The sequence below is a fragment of the Citrus sinensis genome, chromosome 5, assembly GCF_022201045.2.
Source record: "Citrus sinensis cultivar Valencia sweet orange chromosome 5, DVS_A1.0, whole genome shotgun sequence".
NCBI lineage: Eukaryota > Viridiplantae > Streptophyta > Magnoliopsida > Sapindales > Rutaceae > Citrus > Citrus sinensis.
In genome coordinates this window covers 7,394,220-7,406,664 of record NC_068560.1, presented here as the reverse complement: position 1 = coordinate 7,406,664, position 12,445 = coordinate 7,394,220, and the positions used below count along the sequence as shown (strand labels likewise).

The following is a 12,445-nucleotide window of genomic DNA, read 5'->3' as shown; positions in this document are numbered from 1 at the left end:
TTCGATTCTTGTAGTGTGTGTGTGAAATCAATTCAATCAAATTCATTCCTAAAATCTTCAATATCAACAACATTCGCCTCAAACAAAGAACAGAGTAGGTCAAACTAATCTTATCATCTTGATCTCCAAATTTTTTTCCTCTCACAGGCTTTTATGTGCATTTTCTTTTGATTTTTTTTTTAGCACATGCACTTGATTTTTTTTTCTTTTTCTCTTTTTTTTTCTTTTTTTTTAACCATAGTCAGGAGCTTTCACTCTACCCCTTAAGGTAGCCTTCTTCTCATGGTAGATTATCCTCTACATACTGGTGGTACATAGGCCCAAATTACTCAAGGATAGCTTCACTCTTAAGGGTTATAGGTAGCTATTTCTGACTTTGGTGCCCGTGTATACTATTGTGTATTGTGGAGATAAGAATCAAGACAAACAGTCATTTACTCTATCTAAAATTCGCAACTCAGGCTGCGTCAATCTCAAATTTCAAGTCAAAATCATGAAAGAACTGATATTAGTGCTCATGGTTTAAAGAATCTCAATCAAGAGGAACTAATACAAGAATCAAGTATAAACTAAGACAATATTCAACCCTTTCTAAAAACCATATTCATTGTCAATCAAATTCTTATCATTGGCTTTTCACATAAAAACAAAAAGAGAAAAAACAACACAAAAGTTTTTTTTTTTTGGTTTTTTTTTAACAAACAAAGCACACACTATTCCCACCCCCAAACTTATTTGGAACATTGTCCTCAATGCTTCACAAACAAAAGATATGCATGCAAACAAATGAAAGAAAAAAAAATTAATAATAATAAAAACATAAATAATAAAAAGAAAGTTGGAGAGAACACACCTGGATGGGCTGGGAAAGCTTAAAAGAAAATGCCAAATGAAAAGAAAATGCCAAATGAAAAGAAAACATTAGAAAAGAAAAATACTAGAAAAGAAAAACAAACAAAGAAAAGAAAACCTACTATTAAAATAAAACAAGAGTGCAAAGATGGACTTAATTAATCCTGATAAACAGGATCATCTAAAAGTATCTCCTCAACTTCTGGTGTTCTTAACTCTAAAAATGGTTTTAATCTTTGACCATTGACCTTAAATAAATCACCATTTTTAGAATTTTCAATCTCAATTGCTCCATAAGGGAAGACAGTACGAACTACAAAAGGACCAGACCATCGAGAATGTAACTTACCTGGAAAGAGATGCAATCGAGAATTATATAAAAGTACTTTCTGACCTGGTGTAAAGGATTTTCTCAAAATGTGCTTGTCATGAAAGACTTTCATACGTTGCTTGTAAATCTTGGCATTATCATATGCATCATTCCTGATCTCTTCAAGTTCTGCTAGTTGTAATCTTCTCTTGGAACCAGCCTACTGCATGTCAAAATTGAATTTCTTGATAGCCCAATATGCACGATGCTCCAACTCTACTGGCAGATGACATGCTTTTCCATATACAAGTCTATAAGGCGACATCCCAATTGGTGTTTTAAAAGGAGTCCTATATGCCCACAATGCATCATCAAGTCTCAAAGACCAATCCTTTCTATCTGGCCTAACTGTTTTCTCTAGAATCTGCTTGATCTCTCTATTAGAAATCTCTTCTTGGCCACTGGTTTGAGGATGGTATGGGGTGGCAACCTTATGTGTAATGGAATATTTGTTCAAAAGAGTTTTGAAAGGTTTATTGCAAAAATGGGTACCACCATCACTAATGATTGTTCTAGGGAAACCAAAACGAGACAGAATATTACTCTTCAAGAATTTCACTACAACCCTATGATCATTGGTTTTGCATGGAGTAGCTTCAACCCACTTCGACACATAGTCTACTGCAACCAATATATACTGATAACCACAAGATGGAGGAAAAGGTCCCATGAAATCAATACACCATACATCGAAGATCTCAACCACAAGAATAGGATTGAGTGGCATCATGTTCCTCTTTGAAATGCTACCCATACGTTGGCACCTATCACACAAAGAACAGAAAACGTAAGCGTCATGAAAAAGAGTAGGCCAATAAAAACCACATTGTAAAATTTTTGTTGCTGTCTTTTTAGCACTAAAGTGGCCTCCACAAGCTTGTTCATGGCAAAATGAGATAACACTTTGAATTTCATTATCGGGAACACATCGCCTAATAATCTGATCAGCACAATATTTAAATAAATAGGGATCATCCCAAAAGAAATCTTTCACTTTAGATAAGAACTTTGTTCTATCTTGCTTAGCCCAGTGTTCTAGGATTTGACCTGTAGCAAGGTAATTAACTATATCAGCAAACCATGGTACAACATTTACACTCATAAGTTGCTCATCTGGGAAAGACTCATTCAAAGGTAAAGATTCTGGAATAAATTTAAGATCAAGGCGAGATAAATGATCCGCCACAACATTTTCAGAACCTTTTTTATCTCTAAATTCAATGTCAAATTCTTGTAAAAGCAACACCCAACGAATCAATCTTGCCTTGGCATCTTTCTTAGTAAACAAATATTTTAAAGCAGCATGATCAGTAAAAATAATCACTTTACAACCTATAAGATAAGATCTGAATTTATCAAGTGCAAATACCACAGCTAGCATTTCTTTTTCTGTAGTTGAATAGTTCAACTGTGCATCATTGAGTGTCATACTAGCATAATAAATCACATAAGGCACACGATCTAATCTTTGTCCTAAAACTGCTCCTACAGCATAATCAGATGCATCACACATAATTTCAAAAGGAAAATCCCAATTAGGTGGCTGAATGATAGGTGAAGAAGTCAACAATTTCTTAAGCCTTGCAAAAGCATCAAGACAAGATTCATCAAAGATAAAAGGTGCATCCTTAACAAGTAAATTGCATAAAGGTCTAGAAATTTTACTAAAATCTTTAATGAATCTTCTATAAAAACCAGCATGTCCAAGGAAAGATCTTACTTCTTTTACGGATTTGGGATATGGAAGATTAGAAATTAAATCCACCTTAGCTTTGTCGACTTCTATACCTTTGCTGGAAATTATATGACCAAGAACAATACCTTGTTTTACCATGAAGTGACACTTTTCCCAATTTAGAACCAAGTTCTTTTCTTTACATCTCTGCAAAACTAATGTTTGGTGCTGTAAACATTCATCAAAAGAATCTCCATAAACAGAAAAATCATCCATGAATACTTCAAGAAATCTCTCAACCATATCAGAAAAAATACTAAGCATGCATCTTTGAAAGGTAGCAGGTGCATTGCATAAACCAAATGGCATTCTCCTATATGCAAAAGTTCCAAAGGGACAAGTAAAAGTAGTTTTCTCCTGGTCCTCTGGAGCTATAGGGATCTGATTATAACCTGAATATCCATCTAGAAAACAATAAAAATCATGACCTGCAAGTCTATCAAGCATTTGATCAATAAATGGAAGAGGAAAATGATCTTTTCTTGTGAATGAATTCAATTTTCTATAATCAATGCAAACACGCCAACCTGTAGTTACTCTAGTGGGAATTAATTCATTATTAGCATTAGTAACTACTGTAACACCAGATTTCTTAGGAACAACTTGCACAGGGCTAACCCAAGAGCTATCTGAAATAGGATAAATAATTCCTGCATCTAATAATTTGATTACTTCAGCTCTTACCACTTCTTTCATGTTAGGATTTAGCCTACGTTGCATTTCCCTAATAGGTTTAGCATTTTCTTCAAGATGAATACGATACATGCAATCTACTGGATTAATACCTTTAATATCAGCGATGGTCCATCCTATTGCCTCCTTATGTTTTTTTAGAATACCTAACAACTTACCTTTTTGCTCAAGATCGAGGGAGGAAGAAATAATAACAGGTAGAGTGTCAGATTCTCCCAAGAATGCATATTTCAGAGTGTCGGGCAATGCTTTGAGTTCCAATTTTGGTGGTGCCTCTGCAGATGGGCCAATTTTCTTCTCAGAATGAGGCAGTAGTTCTGACTTTGTCTTCCATTTAGTTGTGTCCGTAGTTGGAGGTGCATCAAGTAAAGCGCTGACTTCTGCAATTGCACTGTCATCATTAAAAGATAAATCAGAATGAGTTAGACATGCCTCTAATGGATCATCAGTATGGTTAGAAATGAATGAATCTTCTACTAATTCCTCTATCATCTTTGCTTCAACAAATTCATCTTCTTCTTGTGGCTACTTGGTAACATTAAAAATATTCAATTCCATGGTCATATTACCAAAAGATAGCTGCATATTTCCATTCCTGCAATTAATAAGAGCATCAGCTGTAGCTAAGAAAGGACGACCTAGAATAACTGGAGTGTGTTTCTTAGGATCATGTACATGCTGAGTATCAATAATGATAAAATCAACAGGATAATAAAATTTGTCAATCTGTATCAACACATCCTCTATAATACCACGAGGTATTTTCATTAATCTATCAGCAAGTTGCAAAATAATAGGAGTTGATTTTAACTCACCTAGTCCAAGTTGCATGTAAACAGAATAAGGCAAGAGATTAACACTAGCACCCAAATCCAATAATGCTTTATCAAAACATGGTTCCCTATAACACATGAGATAGTAGGAGAATCAGGATCCTTAAATTTTGGTGGCATTTTACATTGAAGTAAATTGCTAGTTTGTTCAGTTAAAAATGCCTTTTTAGTGACATGTAAATTTCTCTTTTTAGTACATAAATCTTTCAAAAACTTGGCATAGGAAGGAACTTGCTTAATAGCATCGAGTAAAGGGATGTTTATACTTACCTGCTTAAAGATTTCCATAATCTCACCTGTTGAAGTCCCTTTCTTTGCCTTTGTTAACCTTTAAGGAAAAGGAGCCTTGGGAATGTAAGCTGGCGGGCCACTCTCTTCAGGATCATTTGGTGATGAGTCTTATGATGGAACTGGATCTGAAAAAGTAGGCTCATATGTTTTTCTTGTTTGAACCTCCACCTTGTTGTCAAATAACTTTCCTCTTCTCAAGGTCATAACAGATTTTGCTTCTTCATGCTGATGGCTTGAACTCGATCCAACTTCGTGCACTCCTTTGGGATTAGGAATTGGTTGACTTGGAAATTTTCCTTTTTCTCTCTCAGCTACAGTAGTTGCTAATTGACCCAATTGATGTTCAAGCTTTAGAATAGCTTGAGTGTTTGACTGAAAAGCTTGTTGGGTTGACTGAATGAAACTTTAAAGTGTATCCTCTAAAGAAGGCTTTCTTTGTTGGGGTGCAACAAATTGAGACATAGGTTGTTGGGCAGGAGGATGTACTTGGTTAGGAGGGACAAATTGTTGATTGGGCATGTTCAACTGTTGTCCTCCTTGGTTTGACAAAGGTTGATTTTGTTTCCAAGAAAAATTAGGGTGATTCCTCCAATTAGGATTATATGTGGGTGAATATGGATTATTGGGGGTTTTCTCATATGATTGTAAGGCATGTACCTGCTCAGAATAAGCCTCTTGATAGGCTGGTAATGATGGACAATTTTGTGCTGTATGAGACAAGTTAGAACAAAGAGCACAAACCTCATTAGCTACACTAGGATGATGATTCATTGATTGGTTTAGAGCTAAGGCATCTACTTTCCTAGAAAGTGTAGCTAGAGTGGATTTCACATCAAAATCATCCTTAACTTCATATAACCCCTTTCTAGAAACTTGAGATGATTTTTCTCTTTGATTTGAAAAATCCCACTGTTGAGAATTCTCAGAAAGTGAATTAAAGAAATCCCATGCAGCCCTTTCATGTAAGTTCAAAAATCTCCCACCATTCATAGACTCTACCATATGACGATTTGACATGGTTAAACTGTTATAAAAGCATTGTATAAGTCTCCATTTTTCAAAACCATGGTGGGGACACTTAAGGAGTAAATCATTGAATCTTTCCCAACACTCGTAAAATTGATCACCCTCTCTTTGATAAAAATCACTTATCTCTCTCCTAAGGGCATTTGTTTTAGACATAGGGAAAAACTTGGTGAGAAACTTATTACTCAATTCATCCCATGTACTAATAGATCCAGCAGGAAGTGAATTCAACCAAGCTTTTGCTTTGTCTTTTAATGAGAAAGGGAACATACGAAGCTTAATTGACTCATCATTAAAATTTTGAAAACGGAATGTAGAGCATATGTCAAGAAATTCCTTAATGTGCAAATATGGATCCTCTCTCTCTAACCCATGGAAAGATGGCAAAAGTTGAATGACAGAGGGCTTAAGTTCAAAGTGTGTTGCTGTAGTTTGTGGCAACACAATACAAGATGGTTGGTTGGCTGCAAGTGGTGAAAAGTATTCTCTAAGGGTTTTCTCTGCTTGCACTGGTGGAAGTATTGGCAATAATCTATTTGGGTCATCCATCACTTCTAAAGAACTAGCTTGACTACTATCAATTTTTGACTCTCTTTTAACCAAACGATTTGTTGAATCACGTTCCCAAACACTCATAAACTAACCAGACAAGGAAAGAAAATAAAATAAAATAAATAAAATAAACCAACAATAATGAGAATAAACGAAATTAAACAACTAAAGAATGAATTCAAAATAAAATAAAATAAAAATAAAAATCGAATAAATAAAATAAAAGACAACATAAATTATAACTAGTGGAAAAATCAAATTAACCTAGATTAAACTTGACTTTCTAGCACAATCCCCGGCAACGGCGCCAAAAACTTGTTGTGAAAATTTTAATATACTCGCAAGCGCACGAATCTAGAAATAGAATGGTGGTAACGAGGTCGATCCCACAAGGATTGTTATAAATTAAAAAGTCTAATTTAAATCTAAAATTAATATTAATTCTAACCTAGTTGAGCAAATTGAGTTTTTAAGAAAATTAAACCAATTAAACTAAAGAAGCAATTAAAATAAAGGAGAATTCAATAAGATAAGAATTACTAAGGTTTCAGAATCCACCACTATTCAACTAGTAATTATCTAATTATTAATTAATCCCCAATTTTGGAGTGACAACTCGAAATCAATCTATGTCATCTCATGGATATAACAATTAAGCCCAAGTAATTAAATCTAATGTAGGTTCTTTTTCTGCTTAATAATATGACATCTAAGAATCTCATGTAAACATATTGAATAACAAAGAGTCAAAGTTTTCCTAAGCACTCTATGTAAACAATTTAATGAAAGACATAGAATCAAAGATAATCATGTATAAACTTTATAAATCCAAGCATAGATTTAATTGAATATTAATCCTAACAATCAATAATGCATGACAGAATTGATGAAAAGATTTTATTAACATCTAATTAATCATGTGAAATAAAAACCATAATCATCAAAGAACATATATAGGGAATTAATTAAATAAAAAGATAATTATTTCATTGAATAGGGTTTCATCCTTAACCTCAATATAAGAAAATTAGTTAGACATACTTGAATTGGGAGCAACAAAATAAATAAATTCAGTCTCCAGTTCTCTCTCCTCCCGTGGCCCTCTTGCCTTTATATAATGTTACTGACTTGCTTAATCCTTATTGGATTCTAATTGCATTAATTCTTCTCCACCGACTTATAAAGCCCACTCACCAAGGCCTTTTAAAATTATTTCCTTACTAAACTTTGAAAGCAAAGCACACGTTTGACCACAAAAGCAAAAGGCCAATTAATGATTTCTTCTTTTAATGCCCAGCACATGCATTCCAAATTGCCAAATCTTTGCTTTCCAAATGCATGCCCACCGTTCATCCTTTGAAGAGATTGACTTCCAATTTTGGTCTTCTTGACTTCCATTAATTCTTGGTTGCATTTTTGTCTTTCAATTTAATCTTTATTCCTTCTCAATTTGAAGTGTTTTCATGCCCTTTTTATCAACAATCTCCAATTAATTCCCTAATCAATAAAACAATTCAATTAATTAAAAATAACAAATAAATATAACTAGCAATTATATTATTAAGGGTAAAATATGTATATAAATTATGCTCATCATCACGCTCGATGCGTAATGCATTTCGAGCAAGAAGAAAACAATCGTTTTTGAATGGCAAGATTGAGAAACCTGCCGAAGATGTTCCTGAAATTGAAGATTGGTGGAGTGTGAATTCAATGCTTGCAGGATGGATATTTACATCTTTTGAACCGCATATTCGTTCAACAATCTCCTACTATGATAATGTTAAGGAACTCTGGGATGAGTTAAAATTGAGATTCTCAATTAGGAATGGACCACAGGTGCTGCAGTTACGATCCGATTTGGCCAAATGTAGACAAGATGGGCAGACAGTAGCAGCCTATTTTGGACGTCTCAAGATTCTGTGGGATGAACTCAGCAATATGTTCAACCTCCTGTCTGGTCTTGCGGCAACTGCACATGTAATCTGTCAACGCTGTGGGAAAAACAAAGGGAAGAAGAACGTGTTCACCAATTCTTGATGGGACTTGATGATATGATTTATGGGACGGTTCGTTCTAATATTATTGCTCAAGATCCTCTTCCCTTACAAAGTCGTGCTTATGCCTTAGTGGTACAAGATGAAAGACATCAAACCATTACAAGGACACGTGATGTGCGTGTCGAAGCCGTGAGCTTTGCTGTCCAAGCACCCAAGGCACAACAAGGAGCTGCTGCGTCTTTTTCGAATAATGTAAATGGAGAAAAATCAGTGTGTAAACACTGTGGCAAAACTAGTCACGAGATATCATCTTGCTTCAAGATTATTGGATATCCGGAGTGGTGGACTGCTAATCATGGAAAGGGTAACACAGGCGGACGAGGGCAGACAAATAATTCTGTTGGGCGTAGTAAATCGCATGCTATTGTGGCTAACGCTGCTCTTATACCTGCTGGTGGAGGAGGAAACCAGGTTATTCCGACTCTGTCAGCACAAGATTGGGCTGCCCTTGCAGCTACTCTCACGGATGATCAATGGGCAACTATGGTGAATATGCTTAATTCACAAAATAAGGATGTTTCAAAAGAGAAGCTTTCTGGTAAGTGGATTCTTGATACAGGGGCTTCGAGACATATGACAGGAAGCAGAGAATTAATGACTGGTCTGTAAAATATTGGGCCTTCACCCATAGGTCTTCCAAACGGCACATGCTCTCATGCTCAGTGCGAGGGCACTGTTGAGTTTGGAAACAATTTGAGATTGAATCATGTTCTATATGTACCTGATCTTAATTTCAATTTAATTTCTTTAGCTTGCTTGATTAATGATTTACAATGCCTTGTCACTTTAACTGACAAATTGTGTGTGATACAGGACCGCACTATGAGGACTTTGATTGGTGTGGGTGAGCAAGAAGACGGGGTCTATATTTTTTGGAGTCCGGCATCAGCAAACGCATGTCGTGTCTCTGCAGAAGGAAATTATTATCTATGGCATCGGCGTTTAGGTCATGCTTCTAATAAGATTATTTCTTTACTTCCTGATGTTAGCAAAATGGAATGTCAGAAATTTCGTGATGAACCATGTGATATTTGTTTTAAAGCAAAACAAACTCGAAATGTTTTTCCTATTAGTATGAATAAAGCCAATGATATGTTTGCTCTAGTGCATTGTGATATGTGGGGTGCTTATCGTATTCCGTCATCTTGTGGTGCTCATTATTTTCTTTCCATTGTTGATGATTATTCACGAGGAGTTTGGGTTTATTTGATGGCACATAAATCTGAGGTGGCTCAACTTTTCAAAAATTTTTGTGCTATGGCCAAAACTCAATTCAATAGGCAAGTTAAAATGGTACGAAGTGATAACGGTACATAATTTAAAGTTTTGAATTCTTTTTTTGCTGAAAATGGCATTGAATTTCAAGCTTCTTGTGTGGATACGCCTCAACAAAATGGTTGTGTAGAATGGAAACACCGTCATCTTCTTAATGTTGGGCGTGCCTTAAGGTTTCAAGCCAACTTGCCTCTTAATTTTTGGGGAGAATGTATTTTAAGTGCTGCTTATATAATTAATCGCACTCCCACTCCTTTACTTGATGGAAAAACTCCTTATGAATTATTGCATGGTAAACATCCTCCGTATGCTCATTTTCGTAGTTTTGGGTGTTTGTGCTATGCTCGTTATGTTCCTCGTGACAAGAATAAATTTAATCCTAGAAGTAGGCGGTGTGTATTTGTCGGCTATCCCCATGGAAAGAAAGGTTTGAGAGTCTTTGATTTGGAAACCAATGAATTTTTTGTGTCCCGTGATGTGGTGTTTTTTGAGGATACATTTCCATATCATGATATCTTATTGGATTGCTCTCCTGCTCATGATCCTTACGTCACACATGATTCTTTACGGGTGCAACATGTTGAGTCTCCTCTTCCTTCACTTGGTAGTAACAGAGACTTTTCCTCCAATGACGCTCAGGAGGAACCGAAGTCTAATGATAGGGGGAGCCCATCCTCCCCTCATGCAGTGACCGATTTGTCCTTTGATTTAGCTGCCCTTCATGACAGGGGGAGCTCTTCTTTTGATGTTTCACTCTCTTTGCCATCACCTGCTGATGAGAATATTGGTATCTCTGTTCGTTGGAGTACACGGCCAAAAATTCCCAACACTCGTCTGCGTGATTTTGTGTGTCATACAGCTCGAGTTATAGACCCCGTCTCCTTATCCCCTGCACCACCACTGTCCTCAGGTACGCCTTATCCCATAGCTAATTTTATGACTTGTGCTAATTTTTCTGCAAATCATTCTCGTTTCCTAGCGGCCATTACTACTCTTACTGAGCCCACTAGGTATTCTGAGGCTGTAAAAGACCCCCATTGGCGTGAAGCCATGGCCAAGGAGATTGACGCTCTTGAACAAAATGAGACTTGGACACTAGCTGATCTTCCTCTGGGCAAAAAGGCTATTGGTTGCAAATAGGTCTACCGCATCAAGTACCATTCTGATGGCAGTATTGAGAGGTGCAAAGCTCGACTAGTTATCCTTGGTAATAACCAGATTGAAGGGGTGGATTATAATGAGACTTTTGCACCGGTTGTTAAAATGGTTTCTGTTCGAACTCTCTTAGCTGTTGCTGTTGCTCGAGATTGGAAGTTACATCATATGGATGTACATAACGCTTTTCTTCATGGTGACCTTGCTGAGGAAGTGTACATACAACTTCCTACAGGTTTTTCGACTACTTCTTTTGGTAAAGTGTGTCGTCTTCGTAAATCTTTATATGGTCTTCGTCAAGCCCCTCCTAATTGGTTTGCTACGCTTGCTGGTGCCTTGAAATCTTTTGGATTTGACTAATCATATGCCGATTACTCTCTTTTTACATTAGCGCATCATGATATTTCTATTCATGTGCTTGTTTATGTTGATGACTTGACTATTGCGGGGAATAATACTACTGCTATCTCTGCTTTTAAAGCCTATTTAAGCCGTTGTTTTCACATGAAGAATTTGGGTGTTCTTAAGTATTTTCTGGGCATCAAGATCTCTCGAGGACCTACTGGCATGTTCTTATCTCAACGCAAATACACATTGGATATTTTGGCTGAAACCGATCTTCTTAGTGCAAAACCAACTTGATCTCCTATTGACCAAAATCATCGTCTTGCTCTTGATGATGGTCCTATGTATTCTGATCCTGTACAATATCGCAGGCTCATTGGTCGCTTATTTGACTATTACTCATCCCGAGCTTTGTTATTCAGTTCATGTTCTAGCTCAATTTATGCAATGTCCTCGTGAGATTCATTGGGAGGCCGCTACTCGTGTCTTGCGCTATCTAAAAGGTCATCCAGGTCAAGGTATTTTCTTACGACGGAATAGTGCCCTTCAACTTATTGCCTATTGTGACTCGGATTGGGGCGTTTGTCCTCTTACCCGTCGTTCTCTTGCTGGTTATTTCATTTTTTTGGGTGGTTCTCCCATTTCCTGGAAGACAAAGAAACAACATACTGTCTCTCGTTCTTCGGCTGAAGCAGAGTATCGGTCTATGGCTTTCACTTGTTGTGAATTAACTTGGTTGAAGGCTTTGTTAAAGTCTCTTGGTGTTTCGCATTCTCTACCGATGCATCTTTACTGTGATAGTCAGGCAGCGCTTCATATTACTGCCAATCCTGTTTTTCATGAGCGCACTAAGCACATTGAAATTGATAGCCACTATGTACGGGACCAAATCCATGCTGGTAATATTGTTGCTTCTCATGTTCGTACTTCAGAGCAACTTGCAGACATTTTCACAAAGGCGCTTGGTTGACCCCAGTTTGAGAATATCCTTCGCAAGTTGGGCATTCGTGATCTTCATGCTCCAACTTGAGGGGGAGTATTGGGAACATGTACAGCAACTAACGTGTGCATGGAGCAACTAACATGTGCATGTGCAATAACTAACGTGTGCATGTGCAGTAGCTGTTGTAATATTCTCTTTGTATAGCATTTGTATTCCATTAGAAATAGAAGGAGCATATTTAGGAGACTATTTAGAGATTTCGTAGCTATCTTTGATTTTGGGTATAGGTGTATATATAAATAACCGTGTGATATA

The 12,445-nt window shown here is 36.6% G+C and overlaps 1 non-coding gene across 1 annotated transcript; it reads left to right on the top strand.

Moving 5' to 3' along the window:
* Positions 1-5,834: 5,834 nt before the first annotated feature.
* LOC127902903 (small nucleolar RNA R71) lies at positions 5,835-5,941 on the top strand. The gene has a single exon (XR_008055540.1). It is a non-coding gene; the product is annotated as a small nucleolar RNA R71 (small nucleolar RNA).
* Positions 5,942-12,445: the final 6,504 nt, after the last annotated feature.